This window comes from Vipera berus (genome assembly GCF_964194415.1).
Source record: "Vipera berus genome assembly, chromosome: 3".
Lineage (NCBI taxonomy): Eukaryota > Metazoa > Chordata > Lepidosauria > Squamata > Viperidae > Vipera > Vipera berus.
In genome coordinates, this window is record NC_138204.1 from 185,928,115 (window position 1) to 185,953,841 (window position 25,727).

At 39.4% G+C, this 25,727-nt stretch overlaps 1 protein-coding gene across 2 annotated transcripts in view; it reads left to right on the forward strand.

The window, feature by feature from the left end:
• The first annotated feature begins 5,066 nt into the window (after positions 1 to 5,066).
• Positions 5,067 to 25,727, forward strand: part of PKIA (cAMP-dependent protein kinase inhibitor alpha) — a 45,007-nt gene continuing 24,346 nt past the window's right edge. Inside the window, exon 1 of one of the 2 annotated variants that reach the window (XM_081323507.1) lies at positions 5,067 to 5,203. The gene's annotated coding sequence lies outside the window, so the exon portion shown is untranslated. Of the gene's footprint in view, positions 5,204 to 5,647; positions 5,694 to 25,727 lie in introns of those variants that run through there. The other variant, XM_081323508.1, reaches the window with a different exon arrangement.

A 25,727-nucleotide genomic window follows, 5' to 3' on the forward strand; every position in this document is an offset into this window, starting at 1 on the left:
TATTCTGGCTGTGGAATTCTGGGAGTTGAAGTCCACATAACTTCAAATTGCTAAGGTTGAGAAACACTGATCTAGAATGTCTAAAGATACTTCAAATCTATGTTGTAATCATGAGTTTTCCACCTATTTTTTTTCACAGATGGTTTATGATATTCCATGAACTATTGTTTCATCAATTATCACTGAAAAATTTCCTTGCCTTCATTCTTATAGTATGACAATTGTTGGTCTTGAAGCTTCCATCTTTGCCATCAGCGTGTAAGGAAACCATCTTGCACAAACTTCCCAATGCAAATTTGATAAATACATAAATATCAAACAATATCAATAATCTGCCTAACATGTTCCTGTAAGATGCCAAGTTTGAGTGATCCACCAATAGACCATAATCAGTACATCAATCTTTTTCATGTGAAGATTGTCAGAGGTTCTCCACTTTGTTCTTGATTACACAAATTAGCTCTTACCAGAAACATTTCTGGAAATGGATGAACCATTTCAAAAGTGATCAGAACAGCCCATTCTGTGAGGAAAGCATAATGTTCTGGAAACAGACTGTTTGCATATGTCATATAAGATTAATCAACTAACATATAATTAATATTTCAGAAAGTACATCAGAAAAAATTCAGCCTATTCATTTAATCCAACCTATCACACCTTCAAGCTCAGAAATAAATTGGATTGGTTCATTCCAGATTCAACTAAAGTTGTAGTTTTTGTTGCTGTGCTCCATTCAGCTTAGTCTGGCATCTTTGACCTTATTTGTTTACTATTGCAGTCATTTTGTTTTTGTATTTTAGATGGATCCTGTAACAAGAGGCAGCTGAAAATATGAAATAAAATATGGGGGAAACTCTCTTTCAAAACAATGTTTGAAATTAGACCATCAAAAACAATCATATACTACATGAATAACTTCAAAAAGTGTGTTTAAGTGCGTTTGTGTGGCTTGATGTTCCCGAGCTGATTCCACCTTTTTTTTTTATTCCCATTTATATCCCACCCTTCTCCGAAGACTCAGGGCGGCTTACAGTCTAAGCACAAATCAATGTGCTTAGCAATAGCCTTCATTCTATGTATATGCCTGCTTATTAGGGCTTTCGGGGGGGGGGGCAAGCGGCATTATTACAAAGTCAGCTTATTGCCCCCAACAATCTGGGTCCTCATTTTACCTACCTCGGAAGGATGGAAGGCTGAGTCAACTTTGAGCCTGGTGCGATGCGAACCTGCACTAATTGCAGACAGCTGGTGTTACTTAAGGAGGCATTAGCCCACTGCTCCACCAAGGCTCTTTTGGCTACAGCACCAATGAAAGGCTAGCTCAGGGGTCAGCAACCTGAAACAGTGAAAGAGCCACTTGGAACCGGTTCCCTCACAAAAGGAAAAACTGGGAGCCGCAAAAAATGTGTGCGCATGGGTGTACATGCGCAGAACAGGGTTTGACTGAAGAGTGGAGCCAAGGCGAGATATGCACCTACCCTGCATATTTGAATTGATTGGTTGAACTTTTTTAGTCCCACTTTTTTTTTTTGGACTGCACATGGCAGAGGACTGGGAGCCGCAGGAGGCGGCTGAAAGAGCCGCATGCGGCTCCGGAGCCACGGGTTGCAGACCTGTGGGCTAGCTAAAAGCTCTTCTTCCATTTCACTTCTCCTTCGAAACACAGTTGCTCCTTGTTTTTATCTTTAGAGTTGCTCAATGGAACTAGTGTATTAGTGGAAAAGTTGCATTCACACAACTTTGGTTTTCATAGGAGTGTTGTTATTCACCAGATTTGACATATTACATTTATAGATGTTATGAAGTCCTCAAAAAACATTTGAAAACACACAACTATTATTTCTGCCACTTTTTCTTCCCTTTTTCTTACTCACACACATATAAACACTCATTTTTATTGAATGGCCCTTCCAGGTCTGCTTTCAGCAGTAAATAGAGGAAATTCATAAAACCTTTTTGTCAGGAACTCATTTTGTATATTGATCCAATGATAAAGTGGTAACGTGAAGTTCTAAAAATAGCTACTAAAATAGCAGGTTTCACCCTTTGGGCCTTTTAAGAACTCTAACATGGTTGCAAATGGTTATTCCCAGTAGCAATTCTATGGTATCATGCGATTCAGTAAAGTCTATTTCGACTAGCAATGACTCTGCAACACAATAGATAAACTTTCTCTATTTTCTTTGCCAGGGAGATAAAAGAGGTGCAGCTGGTGACATAATTATGTCATTGGAGTGAACAAGATCAAAATGTTCAGACTTCCTTTCCTGAGAGCACATATTAAAAGAATTAAGACACCAATGTTCTCTTTTTTTGCCTTCAGGCCTTCCAAACTGCTGAAGACATAACTGGTTCAAAATTAAATCTCATGTGAAATTCTATTTTATGAGCTTGTATTTCCAGAATACCTTTTTTTCATTGTTTGGATGCTTTAAGCCCCATCGTGATAATTACTAGAACACAAAATGCAGAATATGCATAGCATATACAGTTGCTAATAATAATAAACCTTTATTGTCAAAGTACAAAGTTCTAGTAATTATAATTTAATTGCTTGCTATTTTTGCAAGCAATTAAAAATAGTTGTATAACTCAAGGGAAAATTCCCATTAAGCAGATATCATGACATAGAAGACACAACTTTGAGGTCCCACCAAGTGGCATTGTTTAATGGAGGAAGCTGAAGCAGGCAGATGTTGACAGCAACCCTAGAAGAGAGGCAATCCTGCAGGTAACCAGGACCATGCAGGGATTTAAAGGAGATAACCAGCATCTTTCATCACTCAAAACTTTGTGCTGTCCCTTAAGCAAAACTTCTCTACCCTCTTGCTCTACCATTATCATCCAATAAATCCAATACTCTTTGATCTAAGAACACAACAGGGACACAGTATAAAACACAGCCTAAGAATTCAATTCTTAGTAAAGGGATTTAAACCACGTAAGATCTTACATTATCTATAACAGCTGTATGTACTTGATGAATACCAGTGAAGATGAAGTTACTAATACACTGCCTTCTGATGGTCATGTGTAAAACCATATGCTGGTAGTCTTTGACTTATAACCACAACTGGGACCAAAATTTTGGTTGCTAAGCAATGCAATCAAAAAGCAAGATATCATGTGACCATATTAATTAGTGACCAAAATATTATTGTGCTGGAAAATAGCTCCCCTCTCAGTCATGGAATGTACAATATTAGGACATGACATATTATAACAGATTGCCTCTTAGTTTGAGAGCTCAAATAAGGAAAGTATAACTCCATCATTTGACAAAGAAAATACTGAATTAGTAGACAACCTCTGACTTTTATGATTAGCCATCAACTGTAAAAGACTTAAGCCAGGGGTAGGCAAGCTCGGCTCTTTTATGACTCATGGACTTCAGCTCCCAGAATTCCCGACTCAGCTGACTCAGCTGATTCTGGTAGTTGAAGTCCATGAGTCATAAAAGAGCCGAGGTTGCCTACCCCTGGACTAAGCAATCCAGAAACACTGCAGACTAGAGCATTTGGCAGACCAGCCATGAAGACCTTAAAAAGATTCAGATGCTGTGATGTATCTATACTTAGAAAGATCAAAATTGTACAAGTAGTGGTATGCTATGCAATATTCTATGAAAGTGAAAGTTGGCTTTAAAGAAGTAGAATAAAAAGAACTTTATTGAATTTTAAGCCTTTTTAAATATTGGAGTTGGGAAATAGTGCTGAAACTACCCTGAGCAGCCAAGAAAACAAACAAATGTATCATTGAATAAATCAACCCAGAATTTTCACTCAAGACACAAATGACCAGGTTTAAATTATTCCAACACATTATCAAATATCTAGGTCTTTGGAGAAGGTTCTAATGCTGGGAAAGATGGAAAGAAAGAGAAGAAAAAGATTACCAGCAGCAAGTTAGAAAAACGGTAATGGATACACCATTGGAATACCTGAAGGATCAGGTTACAGAGAGATCATCATGGAGAAAATCTGTCTGTTGGTTGATAAGAGTTGACACCAGTAAGCAATATTGCTTAGATCAATAAGCAACATCCCTCATATACAATTCATTCTACTATTCCCTTTGACTGCAGAATGCTTCCACCTCAAGAGGAAGATGACCTCTTCCATAGATGGTGCTCTTGCTAAACAGAATCCTTCCTGCCTCACTTAAGATCTGGAATGTGAAAGCAGGTGCAGCAAATATGCAGATGTGCCACCACTGATTGTCTAATCCTTTCTGGATGATTAGCTGAAAGAATATGCAGGAGAAATGGCTCAAACCAGGTGAGCAAGTGGAGAAGAAATGCCAAAACAAAAGCAGAATTTTTTTCAGGTGTATTTGAGTATTTTATATATGTATACTGTATGTGTGTGTATACGCACAAACTATTTCCTGCCATAAGAAGCTGAAAGGAAAGAAAGGGGAGTTGCACAGACTCCAGGAGACTTTTCAGTGGGAAAGGGTTGTGCCCTGCCTTGTTTCCCTCCCCCCCCCCCAGACCGCGTTGCAAAGCAAAAGAAAAACCAGGTTTTCGTTTGATCGCTCTCCAGCCTGTTCCGTCCAAAGGAAGGCGGCAGTGCTGGAGCTCCCTCTCCACATATAAACGCCAAGCCTTCTGCACAGCATAGACGGCCCTTGAGACAAATTAGGGGAGAAGGGGGGGGAAGAGGCGTTCTAGTCTTGTGAGTGGGAGAATCCATTCAGCCTCCTAAATCGGGGTCGGAGCCCAGGGAGGTGGGGAATTTCCCTTGGCCTTCCAAGAGCTCCCTATTTCCAAGAAGGACGGGTGGTACATGCGAACCTTCAAGAGAAACGCCGAACTTCTCGTCACCTTGAAATACCGGAACGCTCATCCTCGACCCATCCAGCTTTCCACGGGGAGGAAAAACCTGTTCGCCACCCCTCCTCTCCGCGTGTGGAAGCTGAATGCGGTAAGCTAGGGGAGGAGCAGCAGATGACTTCATGCAGCAGGACTGCTGTGAATTTGGAATCAGCAGCTGCAAGCTGTATGCTGGGGAATGACTGACAGCAGGAGTCCCCCCGGGCGTCTGCCTGGTGAACCTTCCTTCCCCGGAGTTCTTTTAAAAACCTCAGCCGCAGGGGGTGGCTCGGCCAGAAGCTGCTGAAAACAACCGCCCAGCGGCGGCGGCGGCTTAGCCGCAGCGAGAGGCCGAGCAGATGCTTTAAAGAATCGGTCGTCGGAAAGGTGAGTCGATGCGCACGTTGCTCTCCTCCCGAGACGCAACCAAACGGCGGGTGATGGGGATGGGGATGGGAGTGGGAGTGGTGGTGGTGGCAGGGAACGGAGCCCGCGAGGGACGGGACGGCGGGCGTAGCACGTGCTTGGCCAGAGGCGTGTGAATGTGGCTCCTTAACGTGCTCGCCGAGCTCGAAAGACGCGTCGTGGGGTTGCTGGGAAGCGGCTCGCGGGAGCTAATGGAGGAGCTTTTCTCTGTTGGAATCCAAGCCGGGGTCCCCGCCAGGCTCCTTCCGGCCAGCCCGCCTCTTCTCTGGTAGGGGACGGCGGCTGGTCCCCCCCCCCCGCACCAGCGGCGAGTTGCCCCAGGCAGAGCCCGGCCTTTTCGCGCGTAGAGGCGCCTCCCCGCGCCCGAGGGGTCAGCGCTTGTTTTCTCGGCTGCCTAAAAATAGTCGCGAGTCGGACGGACGGCGGCAGGAGGAAAGCCGGGAGGAAGAAGGTCAGTGTGGCGAATTCAGGATTGCGCTTCCTCACAACCTGCGTGTTGCTTCGGTGAAAGGCATCTGAGGTGGCCCGTGGGATTTCGGCAGGCAGAAAGAAATAAGCTCCATCGGGACGGCTCCGAAGCTTAAAATATGTGACTTACGTTAGCTCTACGTTGATAGAAAGAAAGGCTATATACAGTGGGAAGGATTGAGTTCAAGTTTCGGGGCTGGGGCAGGGAGTCGTTCTTCCTCCTCGATCTCACTGTTGCTTGCCCCACTGCTTTCTTCATTTTTCCTGCTGCCACCCTGAGAGTTGCTCTTAAAGGTTACCTTACCTCCATTTTTCTCCTGCACAAGCAGCCATTTTAATTCATACACATAAATTTGCAGTGCTGGTTGATATAAAGTATCTGTGAGTGGTTGATGGCATGCGTTCAAGAAGCTGTTCTCAAAAATGTGATCCCCAGACCTATGGTTTAGCAATATAATTTTAAATGCATTTGTTGAATAGAAGCGAGCAATGGAATATATGGTGTCCTTTATTAGATATGCAGTGCTTCACCTACTCGATTCAAAATAGGATCAACGTTTTGTGAAGGAAGCTATCAATACATTTTTAAGAGCGAGGCGTGCTCCTTGGTGCTGAATAGGAACTACCGGTAGCATATCTGTGCTGCATAAAGTCAGATGACCACTAGAGAGCAGCAGAGAGTTGGCTTCTGTGTCTCTTTGTTGCCTTCTAGTGTTCATCGGGTTTGTTTTTGTTTTTGTTTTACAACAGACTTGATCTGCTGAAAAGAATTCCTGAAAGCACTGCCAAATATAAGATTGCCACGTTTGTGTTATTTAGTCCTGAGTTGAATAATTTTGTCAACGCTGGGTTGGTTACCATCCATTTAATTATATTTAACGAAGTCATAATTCAATTCATAGATTCTCACCAGCTGCTTTTCTATAAAGATTTCTGGACTCCTGATTCTAGCTGTGCTCAATTATAGAAAATGTGCCAAGAAGCAGCCCCCATATTTACTGTTGGATGCTTTCAATATTGGAAGCATTTGGATTAGTCCCCACCCCTTGGTGGTTGTCTAGATGATTTCCCTTCAATTAATGAAACTGTTTCCAGATTGAAAATGCACTTTGTGCCACAATGTGAAATGTGTTATGCCAATAGTCTGTTGAGCATCAAGGAAGCTTCCTCTGTTTGTTGAAAGCAATTAATCAGGAATAAACAAACAGAATTTGTTCTGGTTAGCAAAACTAGAAAAAGGAAAATGCTTACTGGAAGGCATTTCTAATACTGACTAATTACCACATTTTACTATTCTTTTAATTAATATTGGTGAAACCCTCTTTCATAATTTTAGCCCTCTTTAATCCAAGGAGGGTAAGTCACATTACTTAGTTATTTTGATAAAGTGATTCACGTCCATAAATATATGCTTCAGGTGTCTTAACCTTCTTTATATGGGGCCAAAGACCTGTAATTCCTCTACATATAGACTATTACAAAGCTTGGTCTGATACCAAAGAAGTGTTGTTTGTGATTTACTTTCCTTAATGTAGGTCTGTGTTTTCTAAAAAATAAAATAAAATAGGTACTTATAATGGAAGCTTATATTGACGAGTATAACTTGGCTATTGTGCTTAATTGTCCTTCATTCTTCAGTATACACCGTGATTCAGCTAATCTCTTTAATTTATTATTAGCTGAGATATTTGAATAATGAAACGTTTGTTGGAACTAGGGTGTTCTGTGGGAGTTTATAGTTAAAAAGGAGGTGAGGAAAAAAAATAGAGAGTGAATTTAGAGGATGAGAGTCCTGAATGCATAAGCTCAAATAAAAGGAGGCATATTAAATTGCAAATTTCAATTCTAAAATGAAAAGAGAAGCTGTAAAGCAGGGGTCCTCAACCCCCAGGCCGGACCTTGAGTCAGTCAGAACTGGGCCATGGAAGGAGTGGGTGAGTAGTGGGTGTGCACATGTGCTCCGTTTGCACTAGCAGTGGAGTGGGCATGAACACCGTTCATGCAGAACCATCCCCTCTTCCCAGCTCTGCAGAGACAAAAGGCCAGAAAGGTTGGAGAACTCTGCTGTAAAGAAACAAACCCAGGGTTGTCAGTCTTTATATGGAACCCTTGCGTTTTAATTGTTGCACAGCATGTAGAAAATTCCTATGGTCTTATCAGTGAGGTGAGCTAAGGTTATTTCAAAAATATGATGCCATGATTGAGGGGTGAACTCTAGATGCACACAAATGAAATATGCTTTGGGTTAGAATACCATGAAAGATTACATGTGAGCATTGGTTTTCATAAAAAAAATTTCCCCATTATGTGCATGCTATGCCCACTGCCAGGAGTTTGATCCTGACCAGCTCAAGGCTGACTTAGCCTTCCATCCTTTCGCAGTGTCTGAAATGACCCAGATTGTTGAGGACAATATGTGGACTCTGTAAACTGCTTAGAGTACAGGTGTCAAACTCGATCGGGTGATGTGTTGTGATGTTTTTTGCCTTTGCAGATGGGCATGGACTGCACATGGTGCATCCGGCCTGCGAGTTTGACACCCCGGCTTAGAGAGTGCTGTAAAGCACTATGAAGTGGTAAATAAGAGTAAGTGCTATGCTATTGCTATATAGTATCAATGTACCATAAGAAAGATCAGGCAGGATGCCAATATGAAAGATTTTACTTTCTATTACAAGGCTTTTCAACCAGTGGTATGGGTACCACCTGTGGTACATTGGCACCTGGTAGGTGGTACGCGACCATCCTAGAAAAGTGGTAGAGGGGGAGGGGAATGAGCTGAACCGGTGGCAGCACCGCACAAGCCTGAGTGAGTGATGGCTGGAGCTGCAAGGCTGTCAGGGCTCAGCGGAAGCGCCAGAATCAGCGCTTCGGGGCTGTCAGGGCTCAGCGGAAGCGCCAGGATCAGTGCCAAGCTCCAGCTGGAGCTCAGCGCTGATCCTGTTGCTTCTGCTGAGCCCAGAAGTGCTGATCAGGTGGAATGTTGCAGCATTTCCAGTGTCTTCTGATTTACATTCAGATGCTTGGTAACTGATTCATATGTATGACGATCACAGTGTCCCAGGGTCATGTGAAGTGACCAAAACCTGCTGCTACCACCCAGCAGACGGGGGGGGGGGGAAATAAAAACCAAACACCCACCCCCACCCCCACTGCCAATCATCAACAGAAATGGTCACAACATTGAAAACTTCGGACAGGAGGAAGAGTGCTGCCGGGCAGGCACGCAGGTGTCTTGCTCAGCTGTGGCTTGGGGGACACTTTTTTCAGTGCCACTGTAACTTTGAACAGTCACTTAAGTGAACTGTTTTAAGTCGAGGACTACCTGTACTTCATCACTTTTTTCCTTTTTTTTTTTGAGTCATCAAGTTTTTGACACCTTGCTAGGTGACTGGTGGTACTTGGATGTTGCCATATCCTAAAAGTGGTACAATGGGTGAAAAGGTTGAAAAGCCCTTTTCTGTTAGTCTCATGACATCTTCATCTGTTTTGCTGTGTTCCTAGTTTCTAAGGAAAGACTAACGTGTCTGAATTTTACCCTTTTCTTATAAGTGTCCTGCCACAGCTAATATGTAGAGCAAGTGTAATGTAGGGTTGCTGGACTTAGACAAAGAAGATTCAGTTTCAAGTCCCTACTCTGCTGAGTCATTTATATGGCCAGTCACACATTCTCAATTAAAGCTACAGGACAATGGCTTTTTTAATTGTTAGATTATTTTATTTATAAAATGAAACAGGCACCAAACTTTAGTGTTGATTGTTTTATTCAAACTCTCATTATATATTACTAGGACTCATATTATCTTTGATAATATTCAATGTCAAAGATAGGCAAAAATTCATAATATCCAAAAAAGGACACTTTTTATATCAAACTGTACTCTGCATTATAGAAATACAGCTATGGAGAAGCCAAAATCAAATCAGGGATGACAGAAAAGAGACCACAAAGTTGAAATACAAAGCTGTCTTGAATATCATAGTATACCAAGTAAACTTATGTATTTTTAGGGTCCTTGTTATTAAAATTAAGTAACTTGATTTTCTCACCTATTCTGGTCATTTGTTGATATTGGTTAATATATAGAACCAGAGACTTAAGGTGAAAATTGTGCATTTTTTCTTCTATAAGTTCAGTCTAGGTAAATTTCAGGTGACAGCCCATCTCATGATGCTTGTAGACAGGTGGATAAGTTACAAATTCAGAGTGCAGTTTATGAGGGCCTTCTCTGTGGGCGCTCCGGCTTTGTGGAACCAGCTGCCGGATCTCCGCTCCTTCCGGCGCGGGTTAAAGACCCATTTATTTGAACAAGCTGGCCTGGCCTGATGGGGAATCACTTCGGGTTTTAATATTTATATATATTTTTTATTGTTTTATTGTGGGCAATAATTTAATTCTTTTTTAACTTTTGTACTTTTGTAGTTTTAAGATATGCCCTGTTCACCGCCCTGAGTCCTTCGGGAGAAGGGCGGTATAAAAATCTAATAAATAATAATAATAATAATAATAATAATAATAATAATAATAATAATAATAATAATAATAATGAGTGCCAAATCCAATAATAGCATTCAGAAAGAGAGATTGTGTAGAAGTGTGAAAAGCTGTTATTCATCTTCATTTTAAAAAGGAGGTAATATAGTTGTGGAGTAGTGGTTTCATGTTTTCTTGCTACCTTTAAGCAACATAGTATACTATGTCATGCTTGAGAGTTAATTTACTTGTCAACTACATGTAGATATTGTACATTGTACTTAAGAAACTGAGACAATTGCAGGCAAGCGCAGAGAAGGTTATTTTGCTAGTTTTCCTTCTGACTTACCTTGTAGTTGTGCTCTATGAATATGGATTTATTGGCATGCTTATTTTATTGTGTTACTTCTACTTTAATGGAACTTGGGATTTGGGCTAAGGTAACTGTGAAGTTAATTGCCATTGATTAGAAGCGTGTGGATCAATGGCTTAAATATGCTGGATTTGCCAACTGGAGAAAGTTGATTTTCTGTACTCCAGTGGTTCGAGTCCTAGAGCCATGTGACAGAATAAGCTCCCATCACAAACCGCAGCTCCTGCCAACATAGTTCAAAAATGTGCAAAATACAAGTACATAAATAGGTACCACTCTGATGGGGGAAAACTAATGGCATTTCATGCAAAAGCAAAGAACTAAGTGGTGCCAGACCTGCTTGATTGCAAGGCAGAATTGGAGGAGAAAAGCCCCAGATGACACCAACTCTCCTGAAGAATGCTGTTAGCAACTCTGTGCAGAGCTAGTTCTCCCCCTGTGGTACACCCTGGATAGTATACAAGCATGAACTGAACCAGCTAGCAATGTTAGGCAGCCAAATATCTACTCTGTAATAGCATTGTAGACTCATGGATTTCAATGCACCACTGCTATACTCTAAATAAATGCCAATTGATTCCCAAGTTCAAGTCCCAGATATTGTTTTTAACTCTTTAAATACTAATGGCTTACAGCCTGGTTATATAAAATACTACCTGTCTTATGAATCTGCCAAATAAATATAGTGTGTTACATGCAGAAAAGCATTTCATGAGAATGCTGGGGATGATTTTTATTGTGTTGTTATCAAATTAAACATGTTGTAGCTCAGTTGTAGCATATCTAGCTTTGTCAATAAGGCTAGAAATGCTATTGTTTGAAATTCTGAAGACCTCTCAATGGTGGCAATGAACCAGCAGATTGGTATGAGACTATTCTATGTTTTTCATTGTAAAATATGCTTCCTTTAGAGTTACTACCTTCCTCTGTTTCAGCTTTTGTGAAAATCTGTAATAGATTTATCTTTAATTCAGTCCATTAAATTATAGTCAGTCTTCACTGTTTTAATTTCAAAAATTTCTGCATCATTTGTATTTGAGTTTTTAAATATATTTTGATCAGTACTTTTCTCCTATTAAACAGAAATGATGTTATAAAATAGGAATTCACAAATTCTCATAACACTATAACATAGGTTTTTTTTGTACAAAGCTATCTGTAGGTAGACATATGGAACAATGTTTAGTCTAATCTCAAAGTGATCGAAACATTCTTGTATAAGAATTGTAATATGTTTGTGTGGTTTGACTTTTATGACAAACTTCAGCAAGATTAAATCTAATTGTGTGAGAAACTTAAAGCAGAGTAAAATACACTTCTGCCATGATTTCACACTATAGTGTGAAAGTTGTGGGTAAAATAAATTCAGAATAAGTGCTTTACAATGTGGTTGTTATATAGTAGGATGATAATTAGTTGGGCGGTATGACCAAGATTCATATAAATATTAACATGCTACCATCTTTTGCTGAATTTACAGTTTGTCTGCAGATTATTGTGGTTTGTGGGAGGAGGAAAAAATATGCAGTTCAAAATAATGAAGCTGCTCATAAACTATCAAGGCATCAAGGTGGGGGAAATAATATTTGCTGACAAAAGTCCTGGAGCTGTAAATTGGTTTTGCTCAGCCTGCATTTAGGACTGCTACTTGGGATTAGAGTTTTGCAGGTTCTGTGACTATATTTTTAGAAGAAAACAGTTTAGGACTAAACAACAAAGTTTGATCCAGAAGTAAACTAGTAAAAAATATATTGACAAGAATTTAACACATTTTCTTCACAAGCTGCATTGGTTGCCATTTTGCTTCTGGGTTCAATTCAAGGCCTATAAACCCCTACACAGGACCGCTTGTCTCCCACAGTGTCAGCCCAACTGTTTCAACCTGACAAGGTCAGCTGTGCTCTGGGTTCCATCAGTTAAACGATGCCATCTATCGGAACCCAGAAGCACATCTTCTCTGTAATACAGGTAATCCCCAAGTTATGAGTGTTTGCTTAATGCGCATTCGAAGATACGCGATCAGTGCCCCCTAGTGTTTACAAGCAAGTCCCAAAAATGTGAATATTGCCGCACCATGGCAGTCGTTTGTCCTTACAAGCGACTGCAGAGGTACTGGAACATTCACCCTATTCCCTACAAACACACTCCTCACAACTGCTTTCCCCTCCACACCGGACTCACTTACCTTGCAAAAATCCTTTCTGCTGCAGTTTCTTTCCCTTTGAGGGAGAGAATAGTTGGCTTGGAAATGCTTTTCGCACCGAGAATGGAAGTTTCTGGAGTCCATGATCTCGTGCGCTAAATCTCATACCACAGAAACTTTCATTCTCTATGCCTGGCTCCTGCACCCAACTCCTTTCTGCCTGAGAGCAGGCCTGAAGCCTTCAACTGAGGAAGAAGGCCAGGCCCCTCGCACCCACGTCCATCCCATCAGAGCTCACCACACTAGGGGAGAAAGTGAGCCCATTGCCCTGGAGGCCTCCTCCAAGCCTCCTGGAACAAAGGGAAGGGGAGGCTTCTGCATGCCTCCGGAGTTGGATCCAGGCCTTACAGGGGTCGTCCAAGCTGCTGCTTCCCAGAACGGAGCTTCTGGAGGTTGGATCCAGGCCTTAGAGGGGCCCTCCAAGCCATTTGCACCTGGTACAGAGATCAGGGGAGGCTTCTGCAGGCCTCCAGAGGTTGGATCCAGGCCTTGGAGGGGTCCTCCAAGCCGTTTGCGCCTGGAATGGATGTCAGAGGAGATACACTGAGATACCCTTAGATACCTCATGTGCACTTAACAAACCGGATACATTTTAACAAGCAGGGAGTTTTCTCGTTCGAGGTACAAGATTCACTCCCACGAGTTTTTGAGTTACGAGTGGAATGTGCAGGCTCGAGGACTAACTATAGTTCCTGACTCTGGAATGAGGACAAATTCAAATGAGTTCCAGCCTATTGGTATTTCAAAGGTCTTTAAAGTCCTGACTCTTTGCCCAAGTCTTTGAAGAAACCAGTTGATAACCCTTTCTTACATTCTGTTTCTCCTCTGAGTTTATTCTCTTTGACATCTTGCCTTGTGCCGTTTTTGAATTTTTTGTATTCTCTGCTTTTCAAATGTTCCAACAACTGTCAACTGCCCAGAGTTGCTGGGAGTCAGGCAACTTATAAATTTAATCAATAGTATTATTGAAAACATGGTTCTCAAAATTAGTTCTTTAAGTTCAGTAAATTTGAAAGGATGTAACACCACTTCCTAGATGTTTTAGGAATTCATATCATTGGGGTCAAAAATACTTATCTCTTGTTATGTGTTTGTAATAAATATGACACATGATTCTGATAGAATCTTACTTTAATGAAGATAAATGCTGATTATTACATCATGGCTATTAAATATAACTCATAGGCTCTAAAACATTTCTTTTGAAAGAACTCCAGAATAGTAGAAATCATAACTGATTAGTTGATTTCTTCTCACCTAACTTTTCCTGTGCTATAGAACATAGCACATATATAGAACATAGAATAAGTTTTAATTAGATGTATATATTTATTGCCTTCTGCCCTTAGCTGCAGCTGTTCCTAAACAATTTCTTGATGTCTAAGGAGAGCATAGCTTTATGAATTTCTGCATATTGTTCACACATTATGCATATTTCATTTGATTTTCTGCTGACCAGAATACATTATTGGAATATTTTTCTCTTTTTCTTTGTGTAAAATGTTGTATGTAGGTGCTGATGTTGACGCAGCATTTGGGCAGTCAATGGAATTGTTGTGTTCACCAGAGAATAGAAACTAATGACTCAAAGATTTTTTCCTTCTTAGCATTTTTCCACAAGTGCAGGGTCTGCTTTTTTCTTTCTTTCATAAATTGATTAATCCATTGGTTGTGACAGGAATTGACCAACTGACTTGTTGACTGAGCTTGGCATGGACTGAGAAAGTGACTGACCCAAAGTCACTCAGTTGACTTTCATGCCTAAGGCGAGACTAGAAGTCACACCCTCCTGGTTTCTAGCCTCGGGCCTTAACTATTAGACCAGACTGGGTCTGAATGATACAAAGTAGAATCTTCTCCCTCCAAAAAATCCTATGGTATAATGAGAATGACAGTGAACTCCTTAGCAAGTCTGTCCAGAAATAATTGCCATGAAATCAAAAGAGCAGATATAATTCTATAACTAGAGACTTGGCAAAAATGAGGGTACATAATCATAGCAAGTAGTTATTCTTACCAGTATAATCACAAACACTCAAATTTGCTAGTTCATACAATCATGCACCATTTGTGACAATAATCTTAAACTAAAATGAGATGATCAATTTCTGTCCTGAATCATCAGATATTTCATTATCTCCTCAAAGTGACAGTTGGATAATCTACATACTACTAAAACTCTCATTGTCATGACTTTTATCTTGGTAAAAGGCTGCATCATAGGCCAACAATTTTTGAACTAAGGTACCTCAAATCGGTTGATTTATAGAATGTGCCCAAAATCTGGGATTCATGACTCCTGATCATGGTCAAAACCTTTTGGGAAAGTTGTGGCTGCTTCATTGTTACTGGCTGTGGCTGAGCTGCTGCTGCAATCACATGATCTTCATTTTCAAAATTCCAGGACAATTTCCCAGCCAGTCTCACAATCTCTTGTTCTCTCCCCCAACCAGTAGCAGCCACTTCCTTGCCTGTTGGAAAGGGAAGGGGAACAGAATAGAGGAACAAAGAGGAAGGAAAACCCATAGACCCTTCCTGGCCCATGCCACTCTCCTGCAAACTTCCCTATGCTACTCCCATGGCTTCGGTGACCACCATCCACATGCATGCCATCAATGACCTATGGAGCACCTGTTTGTGCATACCATTGCACTTTTCTGACCCACACTGCCCTCTGTACATCTTTCCTCACTAATGTAGCTCCTTTTGTGCACTTCCATGCACCTTTCCCAATCCACAACCCAACTGATTGCAGCTTCTCTTGGGCAGCCCCACACACCTTTACGACCTGCACTGCCTCCCCTGTATGCCATCATTAAATGGCGTGGCACCTCTTACATAGCCCTGTGATGCCATGCATTCTTGACCCCTTCATACGCCCCCATACCCTACATGCAAACCTCTTACACCACATCACCTCCACACACTCTTGTTGACCTGTGCCATCCCCCTCATACATACATCCCTATCCACACAGCAAAAATTGTGCATCCCTAGATACTTTTCCTAAATATACTAACCTACCACACACCCTTCCCAATCCACAGAACTCTCTGGCATACATTCACACTCTTTCCCAACCTATATGGCACTTCACACACACTGTCTCCATGCCATTCCCAACTCACTCATATGCCCTCCCACACACCCTTGCTCCTTTTCTCAGTCTGACAATTCACTGTGGCCAACTCACCATTGCTGACTCACCACAGTCAACTTGCCACAGCTAACTCACCGTGGCTAACTTGCTGCAGCCAACTTGCTGTGGGACAACAGTTTCACTGATATCAAAGAAATGGTGGAATAGAATCATTAAAGAAAGGATGTAAAAGGACGGAGAAAATGAAATCTGAATGACAAAAATAAAGTATTTTTTTATTTATTTTAAATAATTAAATTGAATTGATAAATTGTCCTGTGATGAGTTGTTCCGCAGCAAGCTGGCCATGGGGAATTGGCTGTGGTGAGTTGGCCATGGATAGTTGGCCATGATGAGGTGGCCACAGCGAGTTGGCTCTGGCAAGTTGTCCCATTCCATTTATTTGCTTGTTGGCCTTGGCCTTGGAACTTCCAGCTGGTTTCCCCACTGACTTTCTGTCTTCAAGCTTCCCACAAGCAAAGTAAATGGGGAAACTGGTGAAAATTTAAGGAAAGAAAGAGGAAGAGAGGAAGTGAAGGATAATCAAATGTATCATGGGTTATCAGTAGTACACAAAAAGCAACCAAATGGGAAGGTGGAGTTTTCTACCCAGTTCTTCAACTATCAGACTTCAGGACCTTGGAGAGCAGACATCTGTTCCATCATCACCTAGCACAATTGAGATGATTTGATGAAGTCAAAATCTTTCTAGAAGCTTCATTCCCCTGAGATGCTATACTTGTTTGTAAGAGAAGTATCCGCTTCCTCAGAGTGGGAAGAATTCAAGACATGATAGAAAGTATTGTAAGTGCCCCCAGGATGTTTGAATTCACTATAGTTCATAATAGTTCAAAGAGAAAATGTATACATAGAGAAAAACAGAGAAACATGCTCTCATTATCAACAGAGTAATTGGGTGAGTCTGTGAGACAGTTTTCTTTGTAATAGCATTCAGTAGGTAGAACTTCTTTCTGAGAGAAAACACATTGATTCTTCTGAATTTTAGATGAGTTAAAATGTATTTTTACAGGGCCTTTGATAGAGTATAATACTATTTGGTTTACTTCTGTTATGTGACTGTGATTGTATTGTATTTTAAATTGTGTATCCCTTTGAGAGCTCTGCAATAGAAACACTTATGCAAATTCAAAGTAATTTTAATTTGCTTCAATTTTCTTCATCTGACACATAAATTACTAAAGTTCATTGATAAGAGCACACCTAATTTTGGACACGGGCATAAATTTATAATTTCCAAATTACAGGTTGTCCTAGACTTACAACCCTTTACTTAGCAATTCTTTGACATTACAACAGCTCTGAAAAAATGACTTACAACTGGTCATTGTGCTTACGATCATCACAGCATTTACATAGTGATCAAAATTTGGTTGCTTAGCAACCAGCATATTGCAGCATCTCAAGTTCATGTGATTGCCTTTTAAGATCTTCCCAGCCAAATTCCAACAGGCAAAGTCAATGGGGAAATCTGTATTTGCTTAAGGACCGCATGATTTGCTTAACAACTGCACTGATTCGTTAAAATTGGATATGATTCTGTTAACAACCCTCTTGCTTAGCAGTAGAAATTCTAGTCCTAATTGTCATAATTTGAGAACTACCTGTGGTATTTAATATGTATTTAACCAGATCCTTAATCTAAAGGGAATAATATAATTCACTCCACTCATAATTCCAAACCAAAACTAAAGCAAGGCAATGTTATATCTTCCAAAGCTGATTGACTGATGGTAAGAAACAGGAAAATACTTCTTAAGGATTAATCTCTCCAAGGATTTATTTGTGAGAAAGTTTAACTTGTTTTCTTCCTGAATTTATTTCAGTGTAGTTTCGTGGTTTGTTGCCAAGCTTCAGATCACAATAAGTAAATTAAAGAAGACTCATTTAAAATCATAGTGAGGCATGTGAAAAATTCAGTCTTTTTAAAGTTGTCACGAATACACATGGAAAATGTGAAATAAACAGCGAGCTCAAGCTCAGAATTTTAAATAACCTCCCTTTGTAATAGCTTCTTCAAGCAAGTTCTACCATTGGATATACTTAGGGGTTTTTTATTGTATTTTATCGGGGTTTTTACTATGTATTAATTGTTTTTTAGTGGGCATGTATTTAATTATTTTTTAACTTTTGTAATTCTGTCTTTTATTCTTGCCCTGTTCACCGCCCTGAGTCCTTCGGGAGAAGGGCGGTATAGAAATATTAATAAATTAAAAATTAAATTAAATTAGAAAAATTTAAAAGAGCAAGACCTGGATCTTATATCTGTCAGACATATGAACATAAAGATTTTTGTACCCAGGCCTAGAGATAAATGGTAAAACGGTAAAGATGACAAGAGATTAAAAATCTGCTTGTCTCCTTTCAATGTGTACAGTTCTAGATGCTTTTATTCGGTTTCCAGAGACAGATTGGGGTAGTGCAGTCATCCTAGATTTTGATCTCTCAACAATCATCAATCAAATTTTACAAATAAATAATAAATAAGATCTAGTCATTAACACTTGTTCAGCACTGTTGTAAGTTCAAACAATCACTGAACAAGTGGTCATTAAAGAAGACCACCTGTAATAATGTAACGTATCATCCATACTTGTGCTATTCCAAACAAGTGAATCCACTTCCAAAATGAATCATTTAATTACAGTATCCATTTTTATACAGTATATTATAAACTACTCACATTGCTATTGTTATATTCCATGTAGCAGTAATGTAGAACTTTAATCCTTAGTCTTAACTAGTGTGCTTTTAGATATCTGATTCACTAACACTTCATTTTGTGACATGGTTAAAGTCCCAATAAGTCTCTGAGGTAAAATTAATGTTATCAAAATGAACATTACATCAGGATTAATGTGTATCTTAAGAGGGATTCCAGTTTTAATTCCCATTAGATATTTTATGCAGCTAGATAAGTTAATGAGAAAATTTTTATAGCAGGCTAAGATCCAAGAATATCTTCAGCTAAATTTTGACTACTATATGATTTAACTTACCAGATTCTCAAGTATATCAGTTTTTCAGTCTTCCCCTCCCTCCCCCTCCTTCTCTCTCTATGTCTGTGTGTGTAGGCAGTTGGGAGGATGGGTGAAGGTATATAGTTATATAAGATATTACAATTTCTGTCCTCTAGATCTATTTGGAGAGCGTATGCTACTTTAAAATTATTTATGGATTTATAAATGTTAAGGATAATGTGATATTGAACTATATTCCTAAAACATGGATTTTGCCACTTTGAGGTAATTTTTAGCTCTGGCAAACTGAGGTATGATAGGATAATTTTAGCTAATTATAAAGAAAATTATTCTCTAAGATATAAATTTGTTTAAAAATTCTATTTTGGAATAGTCTTTGTGTTCTTAAAATTAGGAAATGGCATACTGTGTCTAGATTTAATGAAAAGCTTGCCAATGAATTATCTTTACAGTTATTTATAGTTTATAGATATTTTATTACATCATTTTTATTTTCACCTTGTTTATTTTAATAATGATAACATTTAAATATTTTCAATACTGAATAAAAGATTATCTTTTTTACATTTACTTTTTCCTTTTGTCTTTTTAATTCCTCTAAGTAGGTGGTAAAATGCATACTCAGAATATGATTAATTTAGATTTTATTGCTGGAACACTAGCATACTATATAAGTCCATCAGTAAGAACAAAGGAAGCAAATATTTAGAAGTATTTTTCCTTCTGAAAAAATAGTGTGAAGCATCTTCAGGCATTTCTTTATCACAGCCAGATGCTTAATTCAAACCTGTATCTCATTTATCTCTGTCCATTATATTTACTTTACTGCATTTTGTTTTTAGTGATTTTTAGAAACTAGCTCTCTTATTGTTCACCATAAGTAATCTTTCTCAAGGAGATTGATTGTACCCAGCTATTTGAAAGATTCTAGTCCATGCTAACCAAGAATACTTTTTTTCTTCTTGTCATTTTTTTGCCACTTCTTTCTGGTTCAGAAGTATACACACATTAAAATCCTTTATCATCCCAGTAACAAGAGACTGATTAAGGTTGCTTCTTTTTTACTATAATAGGAACTGGTAATAATGAATATTGATCAGCAACCATTAATGCTGGACTGTTAGCCTTATTCAGCCACCAGAATAAGGAATATATTGGGCAAGATGATGGTGTAATATCAACTAAAGAGGTGAGACCAGGATTTCATTGCTTTACAGTAGGTACAGGTTTGATCAAATAATTGCTAATTTCTGCCCCTTCTTTAGGGGTTGGATAATCAGCATTCCAACATATGATTTATATCCTGTAGCTTGTTCATAATAAAATTATATTTTATGCCCAAGATCTCCAGTAGGCAGTGGCGTAGCGTGGGGGGTGCAGGGGGGGCCGGCCGCACCGGGCGCAACATCTGGGGGGGCGCATTAGATGCATTTTACTTTAATTACATCAGTATTTTCACGGGTTAGGGGGCGCAAATTACTTGCCTTGCCCCGGGTGCTGACAACCCACGCTACGCCACTGCCAGTAGGTATCCCATCAAGCTCCCCACATTAGAAATCTTTACAATCTTAATTTCTGGTAAGTGTCAGGGTAGGATAGCTGCTCCTTCACTTTTCTATGCTTGGGGAATGCAGAATCAGTAAAAGAAAAGGTAGAGAGGAAATTAATGGTGATTAGGAAAAGATATGAGTCTGAAAAGAATTGGCACTTGTATATACGTAGTTTATCCTTTGAATTTTGTAAAGTTTACTTCCTACACTTCCAAATTTGAATACTGAAGTATAAAGACATCTGCGTGTCTGTTTCTCTTTATTTTAATTTTTGTTACCCCTATCCCTGAACTGAGGCTTAGAAAATATTAAATTGTTTAATCTGAATATCTTTCTGCTCAAATTAATTTATACACAAGGGCTCTTGACAAAATATTTTATAAAATAACGTATGTTTCCCAATAAGTTCCAAAAAGCCAGATGCATTCACTAATGCTATCCTGAAGAAAACAAGAAATACTAAATGTGATAACACATTATGTCACAGTACAAAACCAAATACTTAGATTGAAATCTGTGCATTTCTCATAAAGTGGCAAATTCTGTTACTTGGAAAAGTAAGCTAGTCCAATTAAGGACCCTATACTCTTCCAAATAACTGATTCATCAACCCATTCTAAGTCGATATCATGGTGTATTAAATAAAAACTCAGATCAAGCAATATTTTTGCAGAATTTTTTCTTTCACAAAGAAGTTACACATTAAGATATGGTACAAGTCTCATTTTTTTAAAACAAATCTGCCTTATGGAAGAAATAACTTCCTGGATTCATACATGCAAAACCTGCTTTATTAAGGATTACTGATTAATGCACAATTGGTTATGTTCATGCAAAACACATCATAGACATGGTTTACAATATAAAATAGCTGGGTTTGCATAACGGAACCAGATAACACCAGATCATACCATTCTTGCATTATATTTCCTGGAAGGCACCTGGCTATTATCAGGACGATATAAAGGAGCTTTGTCTGCAGATATTACATGAGAGACTCAAAGTACATTCAACCAATTATTGCTTGTATCTTGGCAGCTAGAACGAAGGGAGGAAATCAGTCTCATTCTGCTCATTTCTCAGAACTTTAGTGTCCTAGTGCTGTCATCAATATTTTGTCTTGCATACTTTATATTTACTGCCAGTGTTGGCGAGCAACTGTTTAGAGCAAGACAGGTTGATAGCACAACTGATGCAATACATAAAAGGCAGAGAAGTGCATAACTTTTCATCATCTACGTTGAGCCTCTAGAAATAACAAGCTACAAAGGACTGACGAACTACAATCACTTTGTATTTGTTAATCATAGAGCTATGTAGAGCCTAATTCTGGACTGTAATTGAACAAGCAGTTAGATACCATAAACAAACATCATTTTTAAGGTATACTGTTGAATACAATGACAAAACAACGGCATGAAATACTTAAAGCTTTTTTCTGCTTTCTTCATGTATCAAAAAGAGGGTGAAATATGTATTTCAACAATGGTAAAGACTGTTAATAACATTTCTACTTTAGCAACTGGCTAAAGTGTCTAATAAAGTATTCCTTGCATTTTCATTAATTAAAAATGAAATCTCTTAAGTTTGTACTTTTCCAGAAATGTTTTCAAAACTGGATTGTTGTTTCTCTGGGCCACAATTTATGTGTATGTGGTTATATGCATAATTTATTTATTTTTTGTCAGGTTTATGCAGTGTATATTGTAGGTGGTTACCCTTTGACAGCTGTATGCAATGAAATCTCATTTTAATCTATGCTGATTAATGTACATTTAAAGTGACAATAACATTATTATTCTATTTCTATGTCAGTTTCTCGTTTCCTAAAAGACATCTAAACAGATTCCAATTTTTTCAATGTGATCTAAGTGTAATTTCAGAATGGCTTTTGTCCTATGCAGTGGGAAGAACTGTAATGATCCATGTAATAATGCTGGAAACAGCAAAAGGCCTGTTAAAATATATTATAGTTGCCTAGCAACAGAAGCAAAGGCATTGCTACAGCTAGCAATAAATAAATAAAAACCTTAACTGTATAACTACTTGAATTAGGAAAAGACTGAGAAAAACATGTACGATCTAGCTACAAAGAAGCTTCTTATCTTAATGAGTTATCATATTAATTTATTCTTGAAGCAGAAATACCCACTCACTTCTTTAATCCAGTCTTCCTTCAATCAATATCTCTCAAATGTATTGGCCTTTACGTTGAATGTCCTCTCTGAGGAAAGTGGATAATATCCCAATTGGACTAGTTCAGGGCTTTTCAACCTTTTCACCCATTGTACCACTTTTAGGATATGGCAACATCTGAGTACCACCAGTTGCCTAGCAAGGTGTCAAAAACTTGATGACCAAAAAAAAAAAAGGAAAAAAGTGATGAAGTACAGGTAGTCCTTGACTTACAACAGTTGGCTTAGTGACTGTTCAAAGTTACAACGGCACTGAAAAAAGTGCCCCCCAAGCCACAGCCGAGCAAGACACCTGCCTGCCCACCCGGCGGCGCTCTTCCTCCTATCCAAGGTTTTCATTGTGAGCATTTCTGTTGAGGATTGGCAGTGGGGGTGGGGTGGGGGGTTGTTTGGTTTTTATTTCCCCCCCCCCTGCTGGGTGGTGGCAGCAGGTTTTGGTCACTTCACATGACCCTGGGACACTGTGACCGTCATAAATATGAGTTGCCAAGCATCTGAATGTAAATCACAAGATCCTGGAGATGCTGCAACATTCCAGCTGATTGGTGCTTCTTCTGGGCTCAGCAGAAGATCCTCAGCCAGGATCAGCTGCTGAGCTCCAGCTGGAGCCTGGTGCTGATCCTGGCGCTTCCACTGAGCCCTGACAGCCCCGAAGAAGCGCTGATCCTGGCGCTTCCACTGAGCCCTGAGAGCGCTGCAGCCATCTCTCACTCAGGCTTGTGCAGTGCTGCCACCAGTTCAGCTCATTCCCCTCCCCCGCTACCACTTTTCTAGGATGGTCGCGTACCACCTGCCAAGTGCCAATGTACCACAGGTGGTACCCGTACCACTGGTTTAAAAGCCCTGGACTAGTTAATTGCATTTCCCAGGGAGTTTTGCGCCTTATATGCATACTCCTAGTCAGTGCTTTTTTTGTAAAAGAAAAAGGTGCCGGAACTCACACGTCATACAACCCGCCTTGCCTACCCTACAAGGTTCCATCCAAAAAGGTGCCGGAACTCCGTTCTGAGCGTTCTATGACAAAAAAAGCCCTACTCCTAGTCAACTCATCTACAGTATGTCTGCTGCTGGTTTCCTTTTTTCTGTTTTGTATTGTTCTTCAGTGTGTGGGTTTTTAATATTGCTTCTATTTTTTGTTTTGTCTTTGTCATTTGCCCAGAGAATCCAGTTAACAACAAAATTAAATCATTCCAGGTAGTGATTTAACTATAACTATGAGGGTGAAGGTTCATTCTCGAGTTTGTGGATTGGTTTCTGAATGTTTTGTTACCAGGCCAGGTAACATCTTCTGTGGAGTTTAGGGGATGTCAGTGTCAGTTTTCTGTTTATAAGGGCTTCCCCTAAACTCCGCTGAAGATGTTACCTAACCTGGTAATGAAACATTTGGAAGCCAACACAAAAGTTCAAAGAACAAAGCTTCACCCTCATCCTACACCAAAGCTACAGATATTCGCCACTATTGCAAGTATAACTATAAGTAATGATCATTATTTAGCAATTGGATTATGGTTGATTGGAAAAAGTTAGGATGGTCAGACTTAATTAGTACTTGAAGGATTATTATTTTATAGATCATTCAAGATAGCCAACATATCTAATATTCCTTCCTTTTCCCATTTTCCCCACAATAACAACCCAATGAGGTAAGTTGGGCTGAGAGAGAATGATTGGCTCACAGTTACCCAGTAAGGTACGACTAGAACTCACAATCTCCTGGTTTCTAGTCTGGTGCCTTTACCCAACAGGATCTCTTTTATACTGGAAGTTGAAAAAGAAACAGCTTTGAGGAATCACTTTTAAATAGAAAGCTACATGGACTATCCATGCAGATACTAGAACCTGAGCTTAGCATAACAAAAAGTTTATTTCCCTCAAATGATTTATGAGACGATCAATAAAAGCAAACATAGCTTTTGATTTATTGCCTTTTTTGCGATAGCACTATCAGTAATTATTCTTTGTGTTAGCTTTAATCCTCTTAATTTATATTTTTCATAACCTATAAAATACATAGTTTTTGCCAAGGAGGAAAGAGAATAAGGAAAGAATGCTGCATTGTATGACTTAATTTAAATAACAAAATATAAAGGTCTAACATCTCTTTAGTTCAAGTCTGTCACACATTACAGGTCTTGACATAAAGCAGGGGCTCTCAGATTGTGAGTTAGGACACACCAGTGGGTGGCAAGTAATGTATATGTTTCTGTACCCCTTCAAGTCAGCCTTGATTCTTGGTGACTGGGCAAGTCCCTGCAATTTTCTCAACAAAATTTTGGAACTAATTTGTCCTTGCTGCCTTGCTCTGGCTGAGAGTGACCCTGTTGACTTTGTGCCTAAAGCAGTATTAAGACTCACAGTGCTTTTAACTCCTACTCCAATTAATTTAAAACAGCAGTCCCCAACCTTGGCAACTTTAAGACTTTTGGACTTCAACTCCCAGAATTCACCAGTGAGCCTTGCCCCCTGGGGAATTCTGGGAGTTGAAGTCAGCAGGTGTCTTAAAGTTGCCAAGGTTGTAGACCCCTGATTTAGAGGATATTAGGCAGTTATATTATAGATTAAAGGTTAATGATTGGAAATAAGCAACAAATATAGCTTCCTGTAAGCCACAATAAAATCATTGATTTTATTCAAAGGAGCCACGAAAATTCAATTATCAATTGAAGGGATTGGTACACTAGTGGGTGAAAGTGGCAAGAAGGTGAGAAGCAACAGGGAGAAAGCAGAACTCTTTAATCCATTTTTTGCATCTGTCTTTACACAAAGGGAAAAAACAGACCAACCTATCAAAAATAGTGCCATAAAAAACAGAATAAAAACACAAGTTAAGATAGGCAAGAAAACGGTAAGTGAGCACCTGTCCAGCCTAGACGAGTTCAAATCACCAGGCCCAGATGGATTACACCCCAAGGTTCTCAAGGAACTGGCGGATGTGATCTCAGAACCTATATTTTCAAAGATCCTGGAGCACTGGGGAACTACCAGAGGACTGGAAAATTGCTGATGTAGTTTCCATCTTCAAAAAAGGGGAAAAATGGATCCAGGAAATTACATACCTGGGAAGATTCTGGAAAAGATAAACAA